This window comes from Ctenocephalides felis, unplaced genomic scaffold (assembly GCF_003426905.1).
Source record: "Ctenocephalides felis isolate EL2017-DRISC unplaced genomic scaffold, ASM342690v1 CF-g0.4_SCAFFOLD_03571, whole genome shotgun sequence".
Taxonomy (NCBI): Eukaryota; Metazoa; Arthropoda; class Insecta; order Siphonaptera; family Pulicidae; genus Ctenocephalides; species Ctenocephalides felis.
In genome coordinates, this window is record NW_020539725.1 from 26,948,317 (window position 1) to 26,975,101 (window position 26,785).

Below are 26,785 nucleotides of genomic sequence, written 5' to 3' on the forward strand. Positions count from 1 at the left end.
TTTGAGAAGTGTAAATTTAGTGGTTTTATAGTATTAAGATAAAATCTGATAATGCAAATAATATATTGAAAGTTACAAATATTGACAACTTTAGTTTTGTACAGTTTTTTGTGTATGTGTTCTTGTAGATTTACCTCGATATAAGAAGTTCACAAAATTCTACAAGAATAAAGATAAAATGGAAAATATCCAAATGCTTACCTCCTCAAAATAATAAACATAGTATTCTCTAAAAAGTTTGCCATTTGCGTTCTCAGTTAATCGAATATTTCAATCTGAAAAAAAATATTTTACAATTCTTTCCTTTTATCAAATAATATCTAGGACACTTTTAAATTTGTATTTTTGGTTAATTCGGTGTGGCTTTGTGAATTTCGTTCACATACGATACGTTCACAATACAGCACACATTCAGGGCAATTAAAATTTCGCTTTTTTTATTAACATATTATATAAGAAGTTACATATGTATATTTTTTTAAATCTATGAAGTTATGATTTAAATTGATAATAATTGATAGTTTACAGTAATGACATCTTTCGTCTTCCGGTACACTACCTTAACTACCTTCAACTACGCCGCAGCTAAATATTTTTGACAGTTCTGTTAAAATATTTGGCCGTGCAAGTTCAGTGATGTAAAAAATAGATTTATTCATTTACAGGAAGTTGGAGAATGATAGCAGGCAAGATAATATAGCAGAATATTGTAATTTTATTGTGTAAAATATTGAACATATTAAAGTTGTCAATTTATATTTTATAATTCTTTTATCACAGGTCTAAAAGATGTCTGCAAAATGACACGGCGTTTTGGTATTTAAGGGTATTAATTTATTTGATGATATTATAACCAATCTCAATCGGATTTACTAATCTTTGGTTCATTAGCTAACAATAAAATAGCCAATTTATATTTTACCTAATAATAAGTAGGAACTATAATAACATATTTATTAAGAATAAAAGCAATATTATCGTTTCGTGTTCTTTGTGGTATTAGCACATGAAGCATGAACTCAAGGGGTACAAGTTATACATCGTAACCAATCTTTGCCGGGCTCAGATAGATAAACGAAACTAGCTGTAAGTGGAATTCTGTCTTAAGGCAATTAAGGCATCGTGCCTCAAGGCAAATTGCTGGAACTTACCGTACCAAAAATTATTATTTTTTTGAAAAAAATTTACTTCGAAAAAATAAGATTTTTGACAAAATTAGACAAAAAATTACTTTTTTTTGAAAAAGAAAAAAAATTTTTTAATTTTTTTTTTTGAAAAAAAAAAATGTATTCTTTATTTTGACATATTTTGAAAGATCTAAACTTTTTTTCAAAGCAATCGTACTGCTTTAACTGCATAAAGACGAAATATCAAACCGCGTAAGCGCCGCGTCGACGTCTAACGCGTAAACATTGGTACGGAACCCATAGGAATGTAAGCCAAAATTATACTTATTGTTAAAATCTCTATAAAATATCTCATAATTTGATGTGCATATGTCTAATGATCATTTTTGACCGCCAAATGGCATTTTTTTTTACTTTTTTCATTAGATCTCCGAGACCGCTGGACCTGCCTTTATGAAAATTTGATCGGTTCTTCACCTTATCAATACAAGTAAAATGTTTTTTGAATTATTAAAATCGGACGCTCCGTTCTCTTAAAAACTGAGTTACCGTTTTCGGCACTTTTTGCCCCGTATCTTTGGAACGGCTAGACCTGACTTCGCCAAAAACTAATCAGCACGTCTCCTTATCAATACGAATCGAATGTTTTTTGAATTATTCAAATCGGTTGATCCGTGTTCCCGAAATCGTCGACGAAAATTTGTATCCGCACATACATACACACACGTACATACATACATACATACATACATACATACATACATACATACATACATACATACACACACACACACACACACACATACATCCATTTTTTCTAAGGTATGCCAAAATATTCAGAAACCTCTGAAACGTAAAGATATATAAAAATTTTCATTTTCGATTTTTTTGCGATTACTATAACTTACCCTACGGGAAGTTAAAAAGAGGGTTTCAAGTTGAAACTTTCAACATTTGCAACAAATGCAAATCTTTCCCGGTGGATGTTTTGATCTGATTTTAGCAAATCTAGCATACTTGGAGTAGAAGTTAGAAGGCAATAACTTTTGACATGCCTTTTTTTCTTGGTACTATGACATTTTGTCCATTGTATAAGTATGTTATTTTGTCCGAAATTGAACAAAAATTAATGATCAATTAAATTTTACCAAACACCTGATTATTGCAATAAAATGGATCGAAATCATTAGTACTGGCATAAGTTCAATGATTTTGTTAGAAATAATATAGATAGCAATAAATAAGTCCCAAAAACACGAAAAACTATCCTCAAAATAAAATTTTGAAGGCAAGATACGCGTTTGATCCTATTACTGCGATAAAACTGTTAAAATGACGCTCAACATCTGGCAGGATTATGATTGTGGCTTTCTTAACTGTATACAGTCGCGAAAACTTTAATAAAACTAGCCAATTATTAATTGAGTCCACGGTGTCATTTTGTCCATATATTCCACTTTGTATGTTTTTCCCTACTATTCGAGTGAAACTTTCAAGTATCGATGATAAATTTAAGAGGTATTATTGTGTTATCTAATTTAGTGAACCCTGCTATTTTACAAGAAATTTAGCTCGGATATAAAACTGGAGTTAACAAATCGCTTTAAATAATAAAATAAAGTTGTAGATTTTAAATATTTGAGTTAAAAAATTTAGTAAGATGTAGTCAGTTGAGTTAAAAAAAATATTTTGGGCAATTATTTTTATTTTCAGAGCAAAACAATCAATGTTCAAAACTCAAACATTTCGAAAATTTCTAATTTTCAAAGATTATTTTATTTGTAATTTCTAATTTTCGTTTGAAGATTTATTTTGATCTTATCCAAGAACTTTTAATTTCCAACATCGTTTGGTGTTCGCGTGTCGCATATGTTTTCCTGCCTTATTCTATGACTTTGTCGCGTTTTTTTTCTTCAAATAGCGCGCTCTTTCTGCTTAGATGATCGCGATGCTGTTTAACTTTTATGGTTTCTGCCGTGAAAGATACTTGCTCGATTCAGCTAGGACGTGTATGTATTAGGGATGAGAAATATCATTAAACAAATAGATATAATATCGATTAGTAGATAATATAATAATATTTAATATTAAATTATTATTATTGTTATCATCATACCCGGTGCAATTGGTCCAATTGGTCCAATCATTAGGTTGACATTCGATTCAGTTATTCTAAGTAGGGGTGTCCGTGGTACCTAAGGGTACGGTACAATAGTGACAGTTGCCATAACAGCTAAACTATACTGGTTTTGACACATGGTTTAAAGACAGAAAGATGTAAGTCTGCGCTCTCCTGCATAATATGATCTGTAGACCGCATTGCTTAAAGAGTCAAAAAATGTTTTTTGCTTGTTTTTTTTTTTAATAAGAACTGTTACTAGAACTGCATACAAATAGATTATTTTGATTGTTATTTTGCTATTAGTTCAACACAGTAGTTAATTACCAGCAATTAATATTTTAATTGGTGCCCATACACTTAATTCTATGGTATAAGAGCATTTTATCTGATTTGTTTTCTTTCCCTATCTTGTTATTTTTAGATAACTTTTTACTTTTCAAATTTTTATTCCATGCTTGTTTTTTTCTTTTCTGGCTTATGCATTTTTCTCCGTTATCTCTCTGTAAAATAGACATTTCAAATTGAATAAATTAAAACTCAAAATAAATTTTTTTAGGCCAGATACACGTTTGAATGTGACAAGACTGTGACAATGACGCTCAACATCTGACAAGATTGTGAAATTAATACGCCCAAACAATCGAGAGCAAGAGTGCAATAATGAGGTACCTTACACTACCAATAACAAATTATACCTTTCAAATTTGAATTTTATGCATATATGGTAAGCCTAAAATAATTATGATCTGTTTTGTGTATATATATATTATTTTTATCTTCTATAATAAAATAATGTACTTAAAAACAAAACTTACATAAATGTGTTTAAAACTATCTCACAACTGTGCGCATAAAACTGATTGACAAATTATTTTTATATAAATGTTATGGCTTTCATTATCTGCAACTACAATAATTTCTTTAAATTGCTAAAATATTAGTAAGTAAGTAAGTAGTAAGCAAGATGACATGGATTACATGAAGATATCATATTAAGCCTTTATCCTTTTTACTATAATTTACATTATTTAATATGGTATAGCCAATAAACTTTGTATATTACCGGTCTTCGCATTTATAGCGTTTAATGTTAAGAAAATAATAGTGTGTATATATACATGTATTTGATAGACTGAACGATTTGCAAGTATTCAGAAGACCAGTAGATTTATGCGATCGTTTTATCGAAGAACGAATTTAAAAATAATCGAAGCGATTTTGTAAAGTGAAGAAATAAAATCAAGTTATTCCAGAAGTTAATTATGATAGCGCCTCGTTCGGTAGCAGATACCTTAGCGTCATATAGGTACACTGCAAATATAAATGTACATTTATAGCTCAATAAATATTTCAAAGTCGAATATTATAATTTATAGTTTATTTTTAAATACAATAGAATATTCATGCTTGCTTATCTATGATAACATTATTATAGCAAGGGTAACAGAAATTTTGAAAGTTTTCTGATATGGATGAACGTTTGATTTACTTTCAGTCAGGCACCCCGAAATAATGACCAAAAATGTAATATTCTACGTTTGTCTTTCATTTTAGAATACAGAAAAAATATGCATTGGTTTTAATTATTTTAAATTCTATCAAAATATTCATATTTCATATTTGTCAAAAATTCACATTTTTAAAAAAACTTTGCACTTAAGCGTTTGAAGTAAATAAAATATTAAACAGCTACAGCATATCATTTTGACAGTTTTTAGTACCACTTTATATGGAAAACGCAGCGTGACATAGACTTTCTATAAGATTGGTCTATTTTATAGTAGAATTGTAAACTAACTTCAAGCACCTGCATACTTCTTCATTCTGTTTTTTTTTGTTTCTTCTATTGGTGCCTTACCTTTCTCTAAAACTCAAATTATTATTTTTCAAAAATCAGGAATAATTGTTTCTGTATAATTTTTGCGTATTTTTTAAAGATCGTATTTTTAACCGTTGTAGATTTTATTGTATAAAATAAAGAAATAATTTGTATAAATACGCAAACAAATACTGCCAACATAGAATTCTGAACCAATATTTCAAACAAAAATTTTCTCTTGGTTTACAGTGTGCTGTGATTATACAGGCATATTGCTATATGCTACCAAAATGATGTTTTATATTTTAATGAATTTTATTTTTGATCAACTTTTTTTATTTCTTGATATTATTGCACTTTGTTGTTTCGGGCCTGAGGCGCAGAAAAGAAGCGATTCGCTACCAAGAACATCCAGACAATTCGTTACTCGATGATTAATGCATCGAACTTTATTATTTTTGATTTGGCTTTATTATTTTGGCTTTGTGTTATCCGATTGTTCGTTTGGAAAATAAATTTATATAGTTTAATCAATAAGTATTAAAATCTTTTAAATTGAACATTGATTGTAGCAAGTATTATACGGAAGTGGCAAACCGTAAGAAACTTGTATTTTGGCGATTTTATAGATGCTTTTATAATTTTTTATTGTGGCTACATGTATTACTAAATTTAATGTTATGAATAAATAACACAAAGAATTATTGCAAATATTTTATAAAGGTACATATGATTGCATCATTATAACTTCCAAGTCGATTTCTCGCTAAATACGAAGTAAAATACTGCTTTCGTGACAGAACACTAACTCAAATGTAAGTTCTTTGGATTAAAATTGTATATTTTTTTCCAGATTAATCAAATGAAAGTTTTCAAAAGAGTAGTGATTAGAAGAACGTTTCACAAACATTTACAAGAGGTGGTGAAATTCTGATCATTAATAAGTATGGTATGGAAAGATCATACAAAATCCATATCTATAAGCTGATAAGGTGAGTGCATGAGTGCAATTTTAATTTTAAATTTTAATTATTTGAAACGAGGGAAATTTATATGAATTAAATTGCATGTTACAATCATTTTTAATGCATATATTTTTGAATATATTATTTGTATTTTTGTGGTTGCATGGAAGAGAAATGTAAGTTATCATTGATTTATTGATAGACGTAGCCAAAGACTAAAATGTTAGATTTTTAAATTAAATATGTTGCATTACATTTTTAAAAATGATACTAAAAACGAGATTTTTTTAATAAATAAGAATATGTTTTTCAATTCATGTTAGGATAGAATTATGATGTTTTAAAATCTATGATAAATTAGGGAATTAATTATTATTCATTTATATTTAAAAATTATAGTATCAGGTTTCAATGAAATAACTCAGTATTCAGAATAAATTTTTATACTACTGTGAATTTTAATAAAGATCAAACATTGATTTTCACATACATTGTTCTTGAGAATTTTTTAAATTGAAATAAAAAATATTTTAAATAAAACAAATTGATCAAGACAAATTTATTATGAAATGTCTCAAAAACATTACTTGTGCATATATTTGTTCCCTAAAAGTACAGTCGGTTAAAATATTAAACTTGGCATAATCTTAAAATCAATATTATCTTGATAACTTTTCCACAAATTTTTAAATAAAATTAAGATATTGTACAAGTCATACAGAACTGTAATTATATCAGTATGAAACTGCAATACAACTTATGATAATATTTAATATTAGCTCTATAAAAGCTTGACCTATATTAATTTAACATTCAATTTAAAAAAATGTTTAGTTTACCGTAGAAACGCTACATATCATAATAAAATAAGTAGAATTTTGCTTTGAATCCATTTCTTTATTAATTACATTTATTTAAAATATTATACACTTATCAGACTGATCATGCATAGTATTAAATTCCACATATAAACACGCGTTCTTGCACAAAACGCTAATGATTCAAATGTATAAAAAATTAATCAGCTCGCACTTCCTAGTAATAACTCAGATAAATTTTTATTAAAAACATAGTAACATTGCATTTTTCAAAAGCATTGAAAAAGAGCACCTGCCTGGCTTGTACCTGTATGGTTGCTATTAAAAACTAGTTTAATGCAAATATAGTTTGATAGAAAAAACCAGGCGACGTAGAGGCGCTACCACGCATGTCATGATCATATCTAGATTCCTGGTCATATTATGCAAAAAGCATATTTCATCTTGATCGAGAGATGATCATAAGTTATAATCAAGGAATTAAATATAACGATACATCAAACCATTGTCAAATTGCACAAGTTACTTGCATGTTTTTATCACAAACTAAACGAGCGAGGTTGAGTTGATTTATTCTAGTTGATTGTGTTGCATTCGACGACTTGTATGATTTTGTTTTTGGTTATTCAAAATAGTATGTGCACCTTATCATTGATACTAAACATTAATATATTAGTAATATCTAGTTTGATTTTACCCGATTGTATGGATATTGATATACGTTCATCCATATCTAAGGTGTACAAATTCTTGAAGGTATTGTTAATTCAAATGAAATTCAATATCATATGGCTGTATCACATTTCTTGAACTAGCCTCGGATCTTTTATTACCGTATTGAACGATGCGTTAATAATCGCGTCAGAACAGAACCATAAATAATATCGGTGAAACCAGCGATGAGCAAAGATTATTATTTATCCACAGTAAGCCATAACTTTGATCCACTTTTGATTTATGCAAATGTTTTTTGAATGAAAGAATAACATATTTAGGAGGAAATAAGGCTTCTTCCTTGTTATACTTATAATTACCTGTTATACATGTCATACTAGGGCATTCAGTAATGGTTTTCGAATTATTACATGGCTTTTTTGAATGGGTTACTCAGTAGTGTCCAATCCAGTTGCGACTAATTAAGTTTACTCGAAGTATTTGTTGACATTTTTATTATATAATCAGTTATACCCACGAGAGTCAATTTTTACTTGAGGCTATGTTGATATATATATATATATATATATATATATATATATATATATATAGAACCTCAAGTGGAAATTTGACATCAAAGCTGCCTGATGTCGGGCTCGGCTGGTATCGAACCAGCAATCCCGGGGCTAGTTTGAACTAGCCCACGCCTGAATCGATTTTGCCACCGCTGGAAATCAGGCAATTGATCATAGTTTGATCTGTAACCTATTTTTGTATTAATAAAAAATTTACACTGGATTCTGTGTCAACCTTCGTGACTAAAGTTTGCTGTAATTGCTCTTTTCTTTTTTTCGATTTATTGCATGCATATGTATCCAAAATAAGATATTTAAACTAAGCGCGAATAGCAATTATGAATAGGTTCATATTAAAAGGCAATGCATATTCCAAACTCTTTCATAAGGATTTTACTAATGATTACTTTAATAATGAAAATGAACTGAAATTTGTAGTAGTTCTTCTTATCCTTTAAAAGTTGTTAAACTGTTACTTTAATTTAAAAAAAACGTGTAAAATGCGTAGTCGTATGTTTACGAATGTTAGTTTTCCTTCTAGCAAAAATATTTTATTTGATACTACTAATATTAAAAAATTTATTATTCAAACATAAATATGTAATCAACGAATGGATTGGTTATAATATTTTAATTAGTAATTTTCTATGACATGCTGTTTCATTGCATGAGATTTTAGCTCAAAATCTTAAATTCCATAATATTATTTTAATATACTTCATGTTGTCCTAGTATACTCATTGTCTATACAAAATATATTTGAAGGATTCATGATATGCTTAAAATAATTTGAGATTTTTGTCATCAGTTTGTTGCCACCTTTTTCGAAAAATCGAATAGCTATATACTCTATACATCAGCTGAATCAAATATTGGTTTACTTAATTATATTTTCTGCAAAGCTTCAATTTGGTCGGATTATTATAAATGAATGCTTAATTGTCCAAGTTCTCAGAAACAGTTTAATATATCCTTTTACCGATTGACGTGTATTTGTTTTCCGGATTGATCAACTAAAATTGATCAGCATCAACACTACCAATTCCTTATATATGTCTCTCTGTCTTCATGCATCAGGTGATTTCTTGCTACCTTCAAAAGTAATTCTTTATATACATTTTATAAGGATATAACCAGAAACAAGTGAAAAATAAATTTTCTAAAGCAAGTTATTCTAAATCAGTTTTGATAACTATGCAGGCCAATTGTGAAGAATGCAATTGAGTCTTCTTTCAAGTAACAATCCAACAAATCATCGATTCTGTTGATAGTCATTTATTAAAGGTTGTCCATCCCTCTTAGGTAAAGCAATATACCTATATCGTAGAATATTTGGTTTCACGCCTATGCTTGAATGAGCATGCCTCCATATATGATATTCATATTGTTTTAATAGCGAACCGCATAGATCTCGATTGATTTACATTTTACATGAAGCGTAGTATAGAGGATGCTGAAAAAAATCTTCTACAGCCTTCGCTTCCGTTAAAATCCGGTTGTGTAATAAACCAAGATCGATAACGAAATTTATTTGATCACGCGCTCGATCATTTGAAAGGATTTGATTAGAAACATGATTCAACGTAATCGTAAATTAAATTTTAATATTACATATAATATTATATAACTGAAACAAGTATTTGGACATTTAAAGAATCAATACTAAATGTATCAACCAACTTTAATTCTTTTTAACAACCTAAACCAGTTTGCTGTGTTATATTTAGTTGGCACTTTATTCACAAGTTGGAAAATTTGATAATATGTTAGATTATGAAAACATATAGCATTCTACAATTAAGTTTAAAATCGAAATTAGAAGTAGATAATGAATCTAATTGCTGTGAATGTGGGTGGATTTTTGTATATAGTTTACAGGTCTCAAATCATTCAATGAATGTAAATGAAGTACATATACAAAATAGATCGAAATATAGTGCACGCAAAGACTATAATTTTTTTTACAGAAACATAGTCTATTTCTTAATAAAACATTGTTATAATATAATAATGACAAGTTTGGACTTGCTAAATGCAGCACCGCAAATAATTTTTCCATAATTTTGGAAGAATTAATGAATTAGTTTTTAACTTTCAAAATTTCACAGCCTTTCGACTGTCAATGTAAAAATGATGTTGATAATAACTGAACAATTTATTCATCTTTGGATTTATTTAATAATTTGCGACATTTATTTCATTGGTGTAATATAATATAAACAATATTGTAGTCTGTATGAAATTAAATATTTCATATATTCTAAATTAAGAAAATTCTATATGTCATGTACCATGTGAAAATGTGCATTATTTATTTAGAATATAATAATTAAAATTATTTATAGAAACTTCATTTATAATTTAAGCCTGATACAGCTCACCAAATTTCCAAAAGTTTGAATGCACTTGATTCAAATGCAAATGCCATGCATATTTATGAAAACTATCAGTTTTACTTGTTAACAATAATTTTAATCAAACACAATCATGCAGAGCATTTTTATGTTATATTTTAAAATAAAAATGTGTATAATAAAAGTAATTTCAGTCATTGTTTTCAAATTTGGTATGATCAACTTTTGATTAAAACTATATCATCTTATATTGCGTTTGAATTATGATCACGATTGGGATGATTTTGACCTTGTTCAAGCCTATATTTCTCAGGTATCATGTTCAGTTAATAACTTACTGCTTCAATTGAGGAATTAGGCAAAAATTATTAGTTATTTTTAAAAAATATATATTTATGATCTCTCCTAGTTATCATCAGGTTCAAAAAGTCCTCGATTTTGTTTAGAGCAAGCAGAGATGTGCATGCATATGACAATTCGATCATCCAAAGATTTGACTTTTTCATATGGCGCGAAACTTGAATACTTCCACCCCAATTATATCTTCCGAATATGGTTAGAAATAGTTTGTTGAGCTGAACCATAAATTTCAATTTTACAGAAAGATTCTCTCTTGTTACTTGTGCGTCTCTATAAATTCATTGCACATCAATAGAACAAATGTGCATCTATTTGTTCTATTGATGTGCCAACTTACTCTGCATATTTTTATTATAAGCTTTGGATAAGAGTTAGACTAAATTCGTATTTTGTCTTTAAAATCAAAACCAATAAATCAATATAGCTAGAAATAGTTTGTTGAGCTGAATCAGGCTTTTCTACGATATCCAGTGTTGTCAGAAAAGAATCTTGCTTCAACATTACCTTACAACATCGTCGTCGACCAGAAATGCTCGCCCGGAACATAAAGGTCAAAATCACCTTTATCAAATTTTTTTGTACTTTTACTAAACATTTTAAATAAATTTCTATATGCGTTTGTAGCGTTTTTTTCCTTATTAAAATTCTCATAAAATATAGTGGCGTAAATGAACTTTGTCAGTAGCTACGGTTAAACTATCGTTACACACTTAAGACTAATGCGAATCAACTTTATTATAGTTAGATACTATTTGATATTAGGATCTATGTCAATATGTATGCATCAGGCAGTAAAACTATACAGCCAAAATATAGACCTTTCCGGTAGACTTAATATTTAGTGCATTGAGTATTCACCATACTACATAATTTTCAAATCCTTAATTCTCAATTTGGGGGCGTCCATTAATCACGTGAGGTTTTTAGGGGAAGGGGGGAGGGGGGGTTGGACAAAAAATCACAAAATATCACGTTGAGGGGAGGGGTGTATTTATTTATCACAAGATATCACGTATATTTATTTTCCAACTAATTTTTTTTAAAAAGTTCAAACATTTAAAAAAAAATAAAAAATGTACAGTTTTCTCACGTAACTGAAAATACACGTGATGTTTGGTTGGGGAGGGGGGGTAACATTGAATATCACCATGGATCACTAAGGGGGAGGGGGTCCAAAAATCCTTAAAAAGTCGCTCACGTGATTAATGGACATCCCCTTTCAAAGTTACATGTGCTTGGTATTCAGGATACGTCACCTATCATGGTTCATGCCCTTCGCCTTAATCATATTCCTCTTCTGTCGCATCTCAAGGCTCGTTCCCGAGTCAAATGGCCGGTCGTCATATGTCGCCTTCGATCCGTCGAAAATTCGTTTTGACACTAAACCAATTAGGCGTGTAGCATACCGGCATTTTTGTGTTTCTCCTCTCGTCCGGATAATAACGGTCATTACGATCCCGTGATTTCAGACGTCCGGATTACTTTAAGTGGCCGCGCATGCCCGCAACGCGCCTCGATCAGGCGATCGCTGGCAAAAAATTCGCCAACTTCGGAAAAAACTCATTCATTCTGCATCTTTGCCAACTTGTCATAAACGTTACGGATACATTAATATGAATACACTGATATGTTGACACTGTTGAGGTATAGTTCAGGGGTGTATGAGGAAAAATTGACAATTGATAATTTGGAGCACCATATTTTTTCAATTTTGCTGAAAGACTCTGTCTTGTTACTTGTACGTCCCTATCAATTTATTTTTTAATTTTTAATATGTTAATATACAGTTATTTTTTGTTGATGAAGAATTTGCATAATTTTATTCAGTTAATGTGCCAACTTTCTTTGCAAATTTTTGATAATTAGCTTTGGATAAGAATTAGTTTAAATTTGAATTCTTTCTTTGATATCGAAAACAATAAATCAAAATATACTATAAATACTTGATCAATATATCAGTAAATATTATATGATCAAAGAAGTTGTATTAACACTTATTAACGAAATAATTTTCACAAGTAGTGACAATTAATTGAATATTGGTTTTGTAAACAACTATTAAAAGTCGAATTATTGAAATCTGTAAGTAATCATAAGTAATTGTAAATTATAAAAATCATAAGTAATTACTATTGATAATAAACAGGATATTTATTGGTATTGCTGTAATACGAATATATTCACAGTAAATATTGAAATGTTTCTACATGAAAAATGTGACAAAATGAAAAAGAATTCCAATATTTTGTAAAATCGAAAAAAAATTTAAAAAAAATTGTTTACGCACACGCACACTCACTCACAAACATACTGTTTCCAAATTTGGTCTCATTAGATTGAGAATGGCTTGAAACGTCGAGAAAACATAAAATTAGCGAATCTGATTTTTTTATGAACACATAAACTTCTCCTTCGGGAAGTTAAAAATATGATCAATTTCTGTCTAAACATAACGAGCATCATCACATTGATGTTGATTTTTTCAACTTTTTTTTTATTATGAAACTGACAAATATTTTATCATCTCATAATCCTGATTAAAAGCTCGAACTTTTGATGGAACTTGCACTGTATTACATCTTTTGAAAGAGTGCCTTTCAAAGTTGACCGATTTTGAAAATTCTAAATTCATACTTCAACAAATAGTCTTTCTAAAAAAACTTGGGCCAATTTTGTCATTATTTTTTTTGTGTTCCTAACAATGTTACTTACGGTTGCGGATCAAATATTTAGATAAAAAAAAATTATGCGTAATAATTAAAAAATGGTCACAGTTTTACAAAAGCTCTAGGTTGCACTTAAAAGCTCAGAATTTTCAAACTACATAAAATATTTATTTTGCTATTTCAACATATCAAGACTATCACGCAGTTTCGAACTGGAACACCCTATATGAATATACATATATATATATATATATATATATATATATATATATCTTCAGGTGAGAAGTATCACTGTTTCAAATTTAAAATTACGTTCAATATTTTGCTACTTTTTTTATATATATATATATATATATATATATATATATATATATTCTTATAAATTACAATCTGTCTAAATGGAAAGACATTGAATAATTAGTTTGACTAATAGCGTATTAAATTTTAAAAGGAAAACCCAGTGGTTCACCTTTTATTAGTGTACTAAATTATATTTTAATTTTGGTATAATAAAGAAACAAAAAAAGAAACTCAAATATACATACAATTATAAACAAGTACACAAAGACTACACATACATACACACATCTATTTTAAATAATATGGTAAAACAACTTATTATTGATTAATGTGTTAGATCTATTAATTGTATTCTTTTTAATCTTATATTATGTGTGGTGTTGTAAAGTCTTGCAATTAGTTCGTTTGGATGGTGGTCAATTTTAGTCTTGAAATGATGGACACTCTTTTTAATTTTTCACTGATTGTAAGTGTATCTGTGTCTTGGTGAATTAGTCATGTCTTTTTGTAATATATTTGATTCACAAAATTAAGTATCTGTGATCTGTGATGATTATGCTTATTCATTTAATATATAATATTTTCGTTATATTCAAAAAATATCAAATTTACAAAAAAAAATCCACTATCTCTACATTGCTCTCATTATTCATAATTATACCACAAGATACATGACAATGTTACGATCACGAATATTTTTTCTATCAAACCGACAAAAACGACGACAACTTTTATGAAGGTTTATTTCAGGCCAGACGAACAATTTTGTGTTATTTCGTCGATTTTTTATAATTTTTTGTCAAATTCAGACAATTCTCGATAATAGCCTAAGGTGACCGTAGCGTGCGTTATTACAATCAGTGTCTGTGTCAGATGTAAAGGCAAGGTAAAAAGTGCACGTGTTGGAGAATATAGTCTTGAGATCATTTCACGCTGTCATCAATAATATTTATACTAATATACTAATCTATACTAATATGTATACCTCTTTGGTGAGCAGATTACAATTTTCTAATGCAAATGCAAAAGCAATTGATCCGATAATATGTACTTTTATACATATGAATGAGAAGCAAAATTTCTTACTAAATTTTAATTAAAATCAGATTAAATTGTCATTACTACTTAAGGTATAATTTTGAAATATAAAGATATTTCAAAAATGATTATTTTAAAAAATCATCATTCACTTCTAGGAATCTATGAACATAGTCAAATATATGTAGTATTGTTCGCTCTAAGCTGAATTAATTGTAATAATATGCAACCAATATTTTTGGGTCTGAACTTCTTCATGCGCCAAGAAAAAAATTTAAGACAATTAATTTGAGTATTAAATCATAGAACAATCAAATAATAATTACAATTTCTTGAGTAACTTGAAAATAAAAGCATTTTATATGATAACTTTTCTGGAAAGAAATTTGTTACTTATGGATGGAGTTTCAACAATAATTAGACTCGTTCTTACATATTTTTTGTATAAAAAATGTTGTTATTTTTGATAATGGTAATGAGACCTTTTTGTAAGGTCTCGTAAATTTAACAAAATATATTAAATTGATATTATGGTATATTGTATCGAGGACGTGTGATCTATGAACACAGCTATATCTAGAAATTCATTTCAGCAAACTTTCTTTTTTATATATTTTACAGAGAAAACAGAATTTTTACTACATTGACAAAAACTAAAATTTATGATTTTTCAAATAATAGATACTGATGAAAATATGATTGAGGCATTTATTCTTTTACAAATTAACTTAATCGTAAACTTAGAATTAAAATTGCATATTTAAATAATGAGATGATAATACAAATAGTGTATACGTGAAATGTGATACTATATAACACCTGCATAAAAAGACTTAATCTCAAGTCACTACATATTCTGAATATAAAGGCCTTTCAGTTTAACCTTTTTTATATTTTCATTTAATTAAATTTGAAGTTTGGTGTTTGTCCATAACTAATTGTGGGAGTCATAATGTATATTAAAGTATAAACTCTCATCGTATAAAAATATATAAATTTTATTCATTATAAAATATTACTGATATGAAAATATGACAAGTCCAATTGTTTTTCTACAATCTCAATACTAGCCTGCTTGATCCCCACACACTCCCCGCCCAGTGTTGACCTCACAGTTTAAAAAGAAAATACAGGGATACACGTTATAAAAATGTGGTGGGAAAGCAGATTATAGCAGTATTGTGGTACTAGTCAATTAATAATTCCAATGTTTCGTCGGTAGATCCACCGTATGGTAGGTAATTCGACCTTCCATCATCTCCATATTCTGCATAAGGTTCTGAATAAAAATCATGTAGTGAATTTCCTGAACCTCGATGTCGGTGAACTTCCAAGATTCAGCCTCGATCTAATTGGTATTAGTTATATCAGAATTACTTAATGTTTAGAATGCGTTATTTATGGGTACAGTTTCCATTTCTGCAGGCGTTGCATTCGTATCAGATGGGTTCTAATCAGAGAAAGAAGTTGGCTCTTTATCCAAATCAGGATCATTGGTTTCTTTAACCTAAGACTCCAGAATTGTGAAATCCAATAAATAATTTATGTCATTTTGTTTTGACTCGTCGCTGTCACCGATAATGGGAGGTAGCATCAAAAGACGATTTGTTGAGTTAACGGACAAGGAGAGGTTAAATTGCATTTCAATGAAAAGTCTAGGCTCCAAATTATTTTTTGCGTCAGCAATAAACACTGAGGTCTGGGTATACCAAATGGGTAACCACGAAAGTCCGGTACAGGTAGTAAGTGCGTTAACTATGATGAACCGAGGACTGGACGTACCTTATAAGTCGTCTCTGAAGACCAGTAATTATGATGCTGCGTCAAAATCAATATTTCTCAAATCCTCGAAAAATAAAACTCCTTCTTTGTCTTTATTTCAATCGTCGTAGGTCACCAATGTGGGAGTCGTAATGTATATTAAAGTATAAACTCCCATCGTATAAAAATATAAATTTTATTCATTATAAAATATTACTGATATGAAAATATGACAAGTCCAATTATTTTTCTACAATCTCAATACTAGCCTGCTTGATCCCCACATAATAAATTAAACTCTGCAAGCTGTTTTCAGAAAAATAATAATGATTTTTGTATAAGCCCCTTTAAATATGCGTAATCGTTCTTTTGCACTTGTGGTAAGTAAATTAAATATTAGTCTAATGTATTTATAAAATGAAATAAAAATAAAATTCATTAATTCACAAATTCACTTCTTACTTTCACTCAAAAACAAATATATTTACATTTTCAAGGCAGATTCGTGCATCGTGAGAATGCAGCTTTACCTAATACGCCGCATAATATACTGCGGGTCGCGTGCGCGTAATACGGTGGCTACTTTTCAAGAATTTTTACCAATACCTACAAATACTTAGTATTTTTAAATTTTCAATATGAAAGTGGTATATTTTGAAATGACAATGTATCATTTATCAGCCACTGCTTGCAAATCTTAATAAAATCAGCTAAAACAAAATAAAATATGTATTTTTCAAAAATCTGACCTAAAAGCCGCTGGTGCATGTTTGATGAAAAATGTATTTACTCTTACGTTTATGCAAAGTACAAAAATCATTCTCACTTCTTATTTAAACTAATTACAGCTAGGAGTCAAATCTATAAAATTACGAATTCACAATTCTAAGAAATAAAATCTATAAAAAATTTGACTCTTTTAAAAAAAATTTCGTTAAGGAATCTGTTTTTTTTATATAGTTCTTTCTACTGTATCAAGTTTAGTTATTTGCTATTATTTTTCTACAACTTAACTATTTCTGAGCAATACAACAAATTATTCAGTCTTTATTGAGTTGCCATAAAATATCAAGTTATAATAAGCGCCTTATTATTTCTTTGAATACTACATATAAAAAACCGTACAAGCCATTAGTAGCAGTAAAAGCTTTGTTGTTGTCATACATTTGAAATTTAATGTTTAATATACTTAAATAGCATAAATATTAACCTTTTACATATATTTCGTTTTTTCATATACTTAGTACATTACATCTTAAGTCACGACAATGTTATTTAAAAAAATTATATATACCTATTACATAGTGCAGTAGAAATAATTTCTGCTATTTATCCAGAATGGTTAAATATCAAGAGGGCATATCATCTCTATTTTTTTAAATATTAGGTAAACATTTATTTATATTGTGTATATATTTATTTAAAATTATATGTAGAATCGATATTTTAGGTGTATACATGTTATTTTATTGACTTATGATTAGATTGAAGTGTTTCATTTCTTGTTAATCGATAATATTATAATAAAATAAAAATATTATTTACATAATAACGGATCTAAATGGCCAAGTAATTATTGAAAAGACTTAATTTTTGCACTTGAATTTTAAATGCAATATTTATGTATTTAAGCATAGATAAGAAAGTATACTCTATCTCCTTTAAATACTTCATATACACTATCTATAAAATATTCAAGTATTTCAGTTAATTAGGATTTTATACGGAACACTCAGATAACATCTTCAGCAAGCCTTGACTGGCAATTCAATACATATCTTGATTTATGTTTATATTAAAAAAAAAAAAAATTAAAATATCTTGATCATAGCAAATAAATGCGTAATACTCACAAGAATTCCATAAAAGTCTATTCCACATTATTATTACGATTACAGTTCTTTTATCGAACCGAAAAATAATTTTCTGCCTAGAAAACGCTGCAGGCAAAACCGTTGAGAGAACAATAATAACACATTATTTGACTAAACCGATCATATACACATGAAATATCATTAAATATTTCTATTGAACTGATTTTTTTCTTCTAAACAATATCGAGCAATTTTGATTATATAGAACAACGCTACGAATATATATCAACCGTGTAATTTTTAAAAGAAACGATTTACAAAAACTAGTAGCACGAAGTCTAGCGCTTATTATACGTTTGCGCGTTATTTTTTTGATTTGTGTTTTTGTCCGAAACTGTGCCTTTATGAAAATATGTGTTTGTTAAAATTTAATATACGAAATTATAGATCGTGATACGAATTCGACCTAGATTTTATATGTCTGATTTGTTGAGTAGAAAAGTACATAGGTTTCAACCATTTGTTTTTTGAATTTTATATAAGAACTGCATTGTACCAAATATCATGCTAAAAGAAGTTAGTTGAAATAATTGACTCTGTAATGAAGACATTTGAATATGAGCTTGATTCATTTCAATAATTTTTTACATGCTTGAAAGCATGTAATGCTTTGCAAATTTATAAATTTGGCATAGTATTATATTGAAAAAATATACCCAAAGAGCTTAAGACCTTATATAGGATTAGGGCGTATATATGTGCACAGAGTTTATTAAATAAACTTATGCAATTGTTTTAAATAAAAGTACATACCAAGTGAGGAAATGATTGTTTTTACAGCAATCTTTAATATATACTTCATACTTAGAATAGGCTTGTTTGTTATTATACTACTAGTGTTCCTATAAACGCTCTGGAAAATTATAAAATAAATATTTCTGCCATCATATAGATGGTGGCATGCTTTTTAATATAAGCCTAACGTTAATTAATTTTGTGTTTATAGTCAGAGTAGGGTAAAATTTCATTTACCCTTACTATTAGACAAATACATAAACTTTCTTTATTTTATGCCAAAAACTTAAGCTTAAGTTAATGGCATATTAAGAATGGAGATTAACCAAATAGTTCATGGATATTTAAACTTGATCTAGGTTTTTTATGTTAATTTTTTAAAGACTAAGTTTTTTATTCATTTTCAGTGATAACGAGAACCGAAATATGTGAAGTTTATTTGTTTTCATACAATTGGACTTAAGTTTTTAAAGCTTAACTACAATTAGACTTAATAACTTAATATTAAATATTGAACTGATGATTACTCACATATTATAAATACTATAAAAGCAATTCTTGTTTTTTCTTCAAAGTTCAAACAAAATTTGGTATATTTCTGTAAACATGGAAAAATCTGTTTTGATAAAATAAATTAAATGATTCTTGTAATGATTATTACATATATAGACTACAAAAAACAAAGAATAATACATTCGATTATCCGAATTGGAAGATGTTGTAAACTGACAATATATTTAAAGAATGATTCATTATTTAATTTAACCAACTTTTTAACTAAGGGGGCGTCCATTAATCACGTGATGTTTTTAGGGGGAGGGGGGGTTTGACAAAGAATCACGAAATATCACGTGGGGGAGGGAGGGGTATAGTAAGATATCACGTGTATTTATTTTTGAACTAATTTTTTCAAAAGAGTTCAAACATTTAAAAAAAATTTACAGTTTTTTCACGTAACTAAAAATATACGTGATGTTTGGTGGGGGAGGGGGGTAATTTTGAATGACACCAAATATCACCAAGGGGGAGGGTGGGTCCAAAAATCCTTAAAACCTCGCTCACGTGATTAATGGACGCCCCCTAAATATGTTATGAAATTAAAAATATTCAAATAAATTTAATATATATACAAGATAACATTAATGAACCAATTCTGTTGTAAATTAGACTTATATGATGACAACGTAGTGTTATGCTGCTTTTCATAGAACAAAGTACTAGAAACTGTCAAAATTCTATGTATTTGCTGTACAGTCAGACGTTTTACACATAAAATCTAACTTCCCCCGTGTATTATTATGGCACATAAGAAGGATGCACTTATGACAAGTTTTTTTTTGGCCTTTGTGCGTTTTCTAGATTAGGTTTTGCATCTGAAACGTCTGACTGCACAGCAAATACATAACGTTTTGACAGTTTTTAGTACCATTTTTTAAGTTGCCATAATATTGGACTATTTACGACAGAATGTTCTCATTAATGTACCTCTTTCATAAGTGTCTAATCTCTAATATTATAAAATAATTTTAATGAATTATAAGAAAACCACCACTGGATTTATGTCACCAATTTTCCTGATAAAGATTGAAGTAACTTAGTCATTACTTAAAAGAAATTATTTATGAGTAAATAGTTAAGATTATATCATTATATCATTATCAATAAATTATTGTTAATATTATAACGAATGGGTAAACAACTATTGAGTTGTTTTACCAACATGCCCATTTAGTACACAATAGTTTATGGCTGACAATTGTAAATTCCCTAAATTTATTAAATGTCCTTAACTGGACCGTTATTAATAAAATAGAGAATAAAAAATAAATAAATTGTAAGCATAAGCCTTCGTCGCAAAGATATAAAATGAGATAAAAATATGAAGAATTTTGTTATGTACAGAATATATAATACGTAGTGATATTTTATGATTATATTATTAATATATTAATTAATCACACTTTGTCAACCCGTCAAAAATTATTTAAAAGGTGCAAACTCTCGTCTTACGGTCTGTTTGACAAAATGTGTCCGTTAACAAATTTTTTCGCATAAATTTGCCATAAAATCCATTCATCGTACGGTATACAGCATCAATTATCCCGATGTATATAATATGTCTCGATATCGAAATAGTTTATTTGTGGCGTTCGATAACCGCACGCATTATCGATAATTACAAGTCAGGTATCGATGCTACTAGCTGGCGGGCTTTTTGAAATGCTCGCGAGCGTAAAACTAGTGGCTGCATATTATGCGGCAGTGTTGTTTAGTGTAGTGTAGTATACCCGAGTTGAAGGAAACGATTATAAACGTTATTGGAAAATATATTTATAGGTATTCGCCCTTAAACCATCTACGCGGACGGTCGCACAAATATTCCACTGGGCACGCACAAGAAGGCGCACAACACCTATACATATATATATATATAATATATATATATATATATATATATATATATACAGTAGAATCCGCTTAGTATGACATCGACGCCCAAATCTCGTCATACTAACCGGTCGTCATGCAAAGCATACTGAAGAAAAACTTTTTAATATGTAAACATGTTAGATGTTTCAGTAATTTAAAAGAAAAGCCTATACATAGCCTTTTATTTAATTAAAAATAAAAATGACACATATTAAAATTTAATATAAAATAAAATTGACATAGGGTAGGGCGGTGCACAAAGGTCCAATTTGAGTTTCAGTAATTATACTGTCTAAAGCCAATGAACAACCTTGCAACACATAACACACATCAAACAAGCATCTATCGAACTATGTACAGAAAAAAATTCACATAATTCCTAATTATATAAATATTATTTTTTTTACTATTTTTTTAAATTTGGTATCTGACCCATTTTACCTCACATACGGGGTGGGGGACAGTAGGACAGCCAGGGGGCATACAGATGCAATTTCTTCTATTAAATTTTAAAGGGATTTTACGCTACATTATTAAAACAATTTACACATTTGTACAAAGTTATATTTGTTACAAAGATAACACAGTATATTACATTGATCTGCTATTGGTCAGAAATATTCATCAGACGACCCGGCATAACAATTTATTTAGTTAATCTCTTGTAAAATTGCTTTTTTAAAAACTTTACTATTTTATTTCTTACACCTTTGCCAAAGTAAGGGTTCTGCTGGTCCTTTTTATCCCACTCATGTGCTGCTTATCTTCTGATAACAAAGTCATAAGAATAAAGGTGATGGCTTTTGATTTGCCCTCTACTATCAAATATTTTTGTTAAAAAAAATCTAATTTTATTTGTTTACGAGATATCTGTGGTGGACCATTAATAATTGGTCTACCCTACCCATAAACATACAAATGTGATTTTTTAATGTAAGTAATTAGTAATTTTCGATTGATTTCTTCACATAATTTTGTTGTAAAAACGATTAGTATGACGCCGGATATATTGACAACCGCTAATATATATATATATATATATATATATATATATATATATATATATATATATATATATAGGGTGGTCGATTTAAAAGTCACTTACGCACATATGATTTTCGGATACTAGAAATCAAAATAAAATACTTTGCTGAAGAAACCAATAATGAATTGCTAAAATGAATTCTGATGTCCCGTGCATTGACCCAAATATAGGGATTGAATTTTGAAAAATTCCGTGTTAAATCATATAGAGTGCTCCAATCGCGTTCAAATGTATAACAAACCCCAACTAACTTTGGAAGGCCGATCTACCCATGCTTATGATTCACCCCCTGGGACCTCCAGGAGTTTTTTGTATTTTACTCAGAAGAAAATGTTTTTTTTTTAAACAATTTTTTTCAGATATTAATTCAAACACACACAAAAAACTTTTTTACAAATTCTTCTTTGTTTCAATTTTTCCAGTGCATTTTGTCTCTGCGCTTTTATGCTAGCAAGAGGCTGTTACTGTGACAATATTAGAGAGCCGTGCAAAATTTTCCAGGCTTGAAACTAAAAAAGACTTCAAACAATAGTTTATGAACTTTACATTGTTTTATTTACATATCTTATGATTAAATAGATTTTATAATAAAAATAAATTGCATATTTTTGTCATGTTGAAGTACCCAAAATGATGCAACTTTTGTATGGACGACCTCTAAAGGAAGGTCCCAGGGGGTGATCAATTGTTCATCTTGTCAATACAAGTAAAATGTTTTTTGAATTATTAAAATCGGACGCTCCGTTCTCTTAAAAACTGAGTTACCGTTTTCAGCACTTTTTGCCCCGTTTCTTCGGAACAGCTAGACTTGCTTCCGCCAAAGACTAATCAGCACATCTCCTTATCAATACGAATCGAATGTTTTTTGAATTATTCAAATCGGTTGATCCGTGTTCCCGAAATCGTCGACGAAATTTTGTATCCGAACACACATACATACACGCACATACACACACACACATACATCCATTTGTTCTAAGGTATGCCAAAATATTCAGAAACCTTTGAAACGTCGAGAAATGCAAAAATTTTCTTTTTCGATTTTTTTGCTTGCCCTACGGGAAGTTAAAAACTGTTGAATCTAACTTAAAATTAACAATCTATCTTATAAAACATATAAATAAAGTAACTTAAAAATTATATTAAGGTTTAATAAACTAAACAAAAGTACAACTAAAAAACCTAACTAACAACGAAATACTTTTGTTATGGATTTTTAAACATTGACATTTATCTCCTGAGAATCAAGGATATACATCTTTTTCCTTCTACTTTCAAAATTGTTGTTGAAAAATATCTTACATATTCTCTTGTTTTTGAGATATCGGTGGTAACCCTTCTTTACCAGCGGACCCTTAAGCCCTGTTCTACCCTATATTGTAAAATTCTGAATTTAATGTTGACATATGTAACGGGTGGTAAATTCTTAGTTTTTTTCCATATATCGCAACTTCGAATTCCGCACGGTGCGGCCTACAGGCAAGTTGCTATCGATAAATTCCAATTTTTAATTGGGCCACCCTATATTAAGAGACTCTAATAGTTAGGTATAACATCAATAAATAAAAAACCTAATTGAAAAATTTATTCTAAAATTCATAAGTTTCTGCTTCGGACAGTATTGCTACTGAAAGTCAATTTGGAACTTTCTGCCCTGCCCTACCCTTATACGTATATGTATAATAAATATTCACTAAAATTATAAAATTAATTTGAAATATTTGTCACGAAATTGCACATTTAGCAAGAAGTATTTATACATGTTATTACGCTAAGCATATGTTTATTAATAAAAATCAATGTTTATCAAAAACAAACATATTTTCATAAAGTATTAAATTATTGAAAACACAATTATGCAATGGAATATGTAAATATATATTGTTTAAAAATATTTTGCAATGCTGATCTAAATTCATCTCGTCATAATTTGATAGAGATCGATGGTTGTAATTGATATAATTGTAAATTTATGTAAATAAAAGCCAGGTATCTAGTTTCTCACTTTTCTCTTCAGTATCGAACTCAAAAGATAGAAACGTTTATAATTATCCCTTGAGAAAATTAAAAAAATATTGTTAAATTATTGAGACAATATATTTTAGAACTAGACCATTTTTTAAAAATAACGTATTATATATTAATGCATTTTTTTATTAACTTCCCGTAGGGCAAGTTATAGTAATCGCAAAAAAATCGAAAATGAAAATTTTTGCATTTCTCGACGTTTCAAAGGTTTCTGAATATTTTGGCATACCTTAGAAAAAATGGATGTATGTGTGTGTGTGTGTGTGTGTGTGTGTGTGTGTGCGTGTGTGTATGTATGTGCGGATACAAATTTTCGTCGACGATTTCGGGAACACCGATCATCCGATTTGAATAATTCAAAAAGCAATTGATTCGTATTGATAAGGAGACGTGCTGATTAGTTTTTGGCGAAGTCAGGTCTAGCCGTTCCGAAGATACGGGGCAAAAAGTGCCGAAAACGGTAAGTCAGTTTTTAAGAGAACGGAGTTTTATAATTCAAAAACCGATTTTAATAATTCAAAAAACATTTTACTTGTATTGACAAGTGAAGAACCGGTCAAATTTTCATAAAGGCAGGTCTAGCGGTTTCGGAGATCTAATGAAAAAAGTAAAAAAAAATGCCATTTGGCGGTCAAAAATGATCATTAGACATATGCACATCAAATTATCAGATATTTTATAGAGATTTAACAATAAGTATAATTTTGGTTTACATTCCTATGGGTTCCGTACCAATGTTTACGCGTTAGACGTCGACGCGGCGCTTACGCGGTTTGATATTTTGTTTTTATGCAGTTAAAGCAGTACAATTGCTCTGAAAAAAAGTTTAGATCTTTTAAAATATGTCAAAATAAAGAAAACATTTTTTAAAAAAAAAAAATAATAATAAAAAAAATTTAAAAAATTTTTTTTTTCAAAAAAAAGTAATTTTTTGTCTAATTGTTTGACAAAAATCTTATTTTTTCGAAGTAAATTTTTTTCAAAAATGTTAATCGTTTTTAAAAAAATATTTTTTGGTACGGGAAGTTCCAGCAATTTGCCTTAAGGCACGATGCCTTAATTGCCTTAAGACAGAATTCCACTTACAGCTAGTTTTTAAAATTAATTAAACAAGTTCTATTAATGTCATTCAGATGTAATCCAATACCATGTGAAATCTTTTCGTCGATCCATCTTGGATTACATTATAAGCATACCAAATTAATTTGATGTAAACTATCTAATTTTGTCCTCGTTAAACTTTCAAATTTATGAGATCACATTTATATACAAAATTAATATTCAGATCATCGTGAAAGATATCGGGCTTCTCAGAAATCTGATAATTGTTTTTCGTTTAAGAAAGGGTTTGCTTTTTCTTTAGGCTTTTTGATAGATATTTTCAAAGTTCTTCTGATTTTAATAAATGGTAATGTAGTCAGTAATGGTATGTAAACTATGATCCTTAACGTAGATTACTTAATGCATGGTTTCAGATTTATCTAAAGTTTTTTAAAAACAATGTAATTTATTTTTATTTTTTTGTTTATTCAAAGCATGTCAATGAAACTAATAATTGTTTCCTTATTAATTGCAAATCGCGCAGTAGTAAAGATATTTATTTCACAAATTCGAACATTGGGTAATTGGTCAATAACATGTAGATTAATAAACAAATTTATTTAATTAGTTATTGCGAAAAACGTCTATTTGCTCTTGAAATATAGTCAAATCAAATATCTCATATTTTCTAAAATATAATTTGCATAAATCAATAATCTAAATTTTTTGAATAATTATTGCAACATTTATCGATTTCCGAAACAAATATGTTGTTAACTTATATAATAATTATTTATTATAATTCAAACATTCAACATTAAATTATTACAATAATCTTATTTGAAAATCAAAATTTATCATGTTTGGACTTAAATGTTTATTACCCATAACACTTATTTTTGTTATGATTATAAATTTGAGTGACGCAAAATTAAGGACGTGTAATACCTCAAGTATTGAATATGTTTTTGTGGTATGTTCATGTGTTACGTTTAATACTGAAACCTGATATGAATTTTATATGAGTTTTTTTAAGTTCAATTGTATAAATAGCATTTATATTAAGAATTTTA

The 26,785-nt window shown here is 28.7% G+C and overlaps 1 protein-coding gene across 1 annotated transcript in view; it reads left to right on the top strand.

The window, feature by feature from the left end:
• The first annotated feature begins 623 nt into the window (after positions 1–623).
• The window catches only part of LOC113384924 (double-strand break repair protein MRE11), an 84,841-nt gene continuing 58,679 nt past the window's right edge, over positions 624–26,785 (top strand). The window contains exons 1-4 of the mRNA XM_026622701.1: positions 624–709; positions 781–826; positions 3,806–3,914; positions 5,922–6,060. The gene's annotated coding sequence lies outside the window, so the exon portion shown is untranslated. The remainder of the gene's footprint in view (positions 710–780; positions 827–3,805; positions 3,915–5,921; positions 6,061–26,785) is intronic.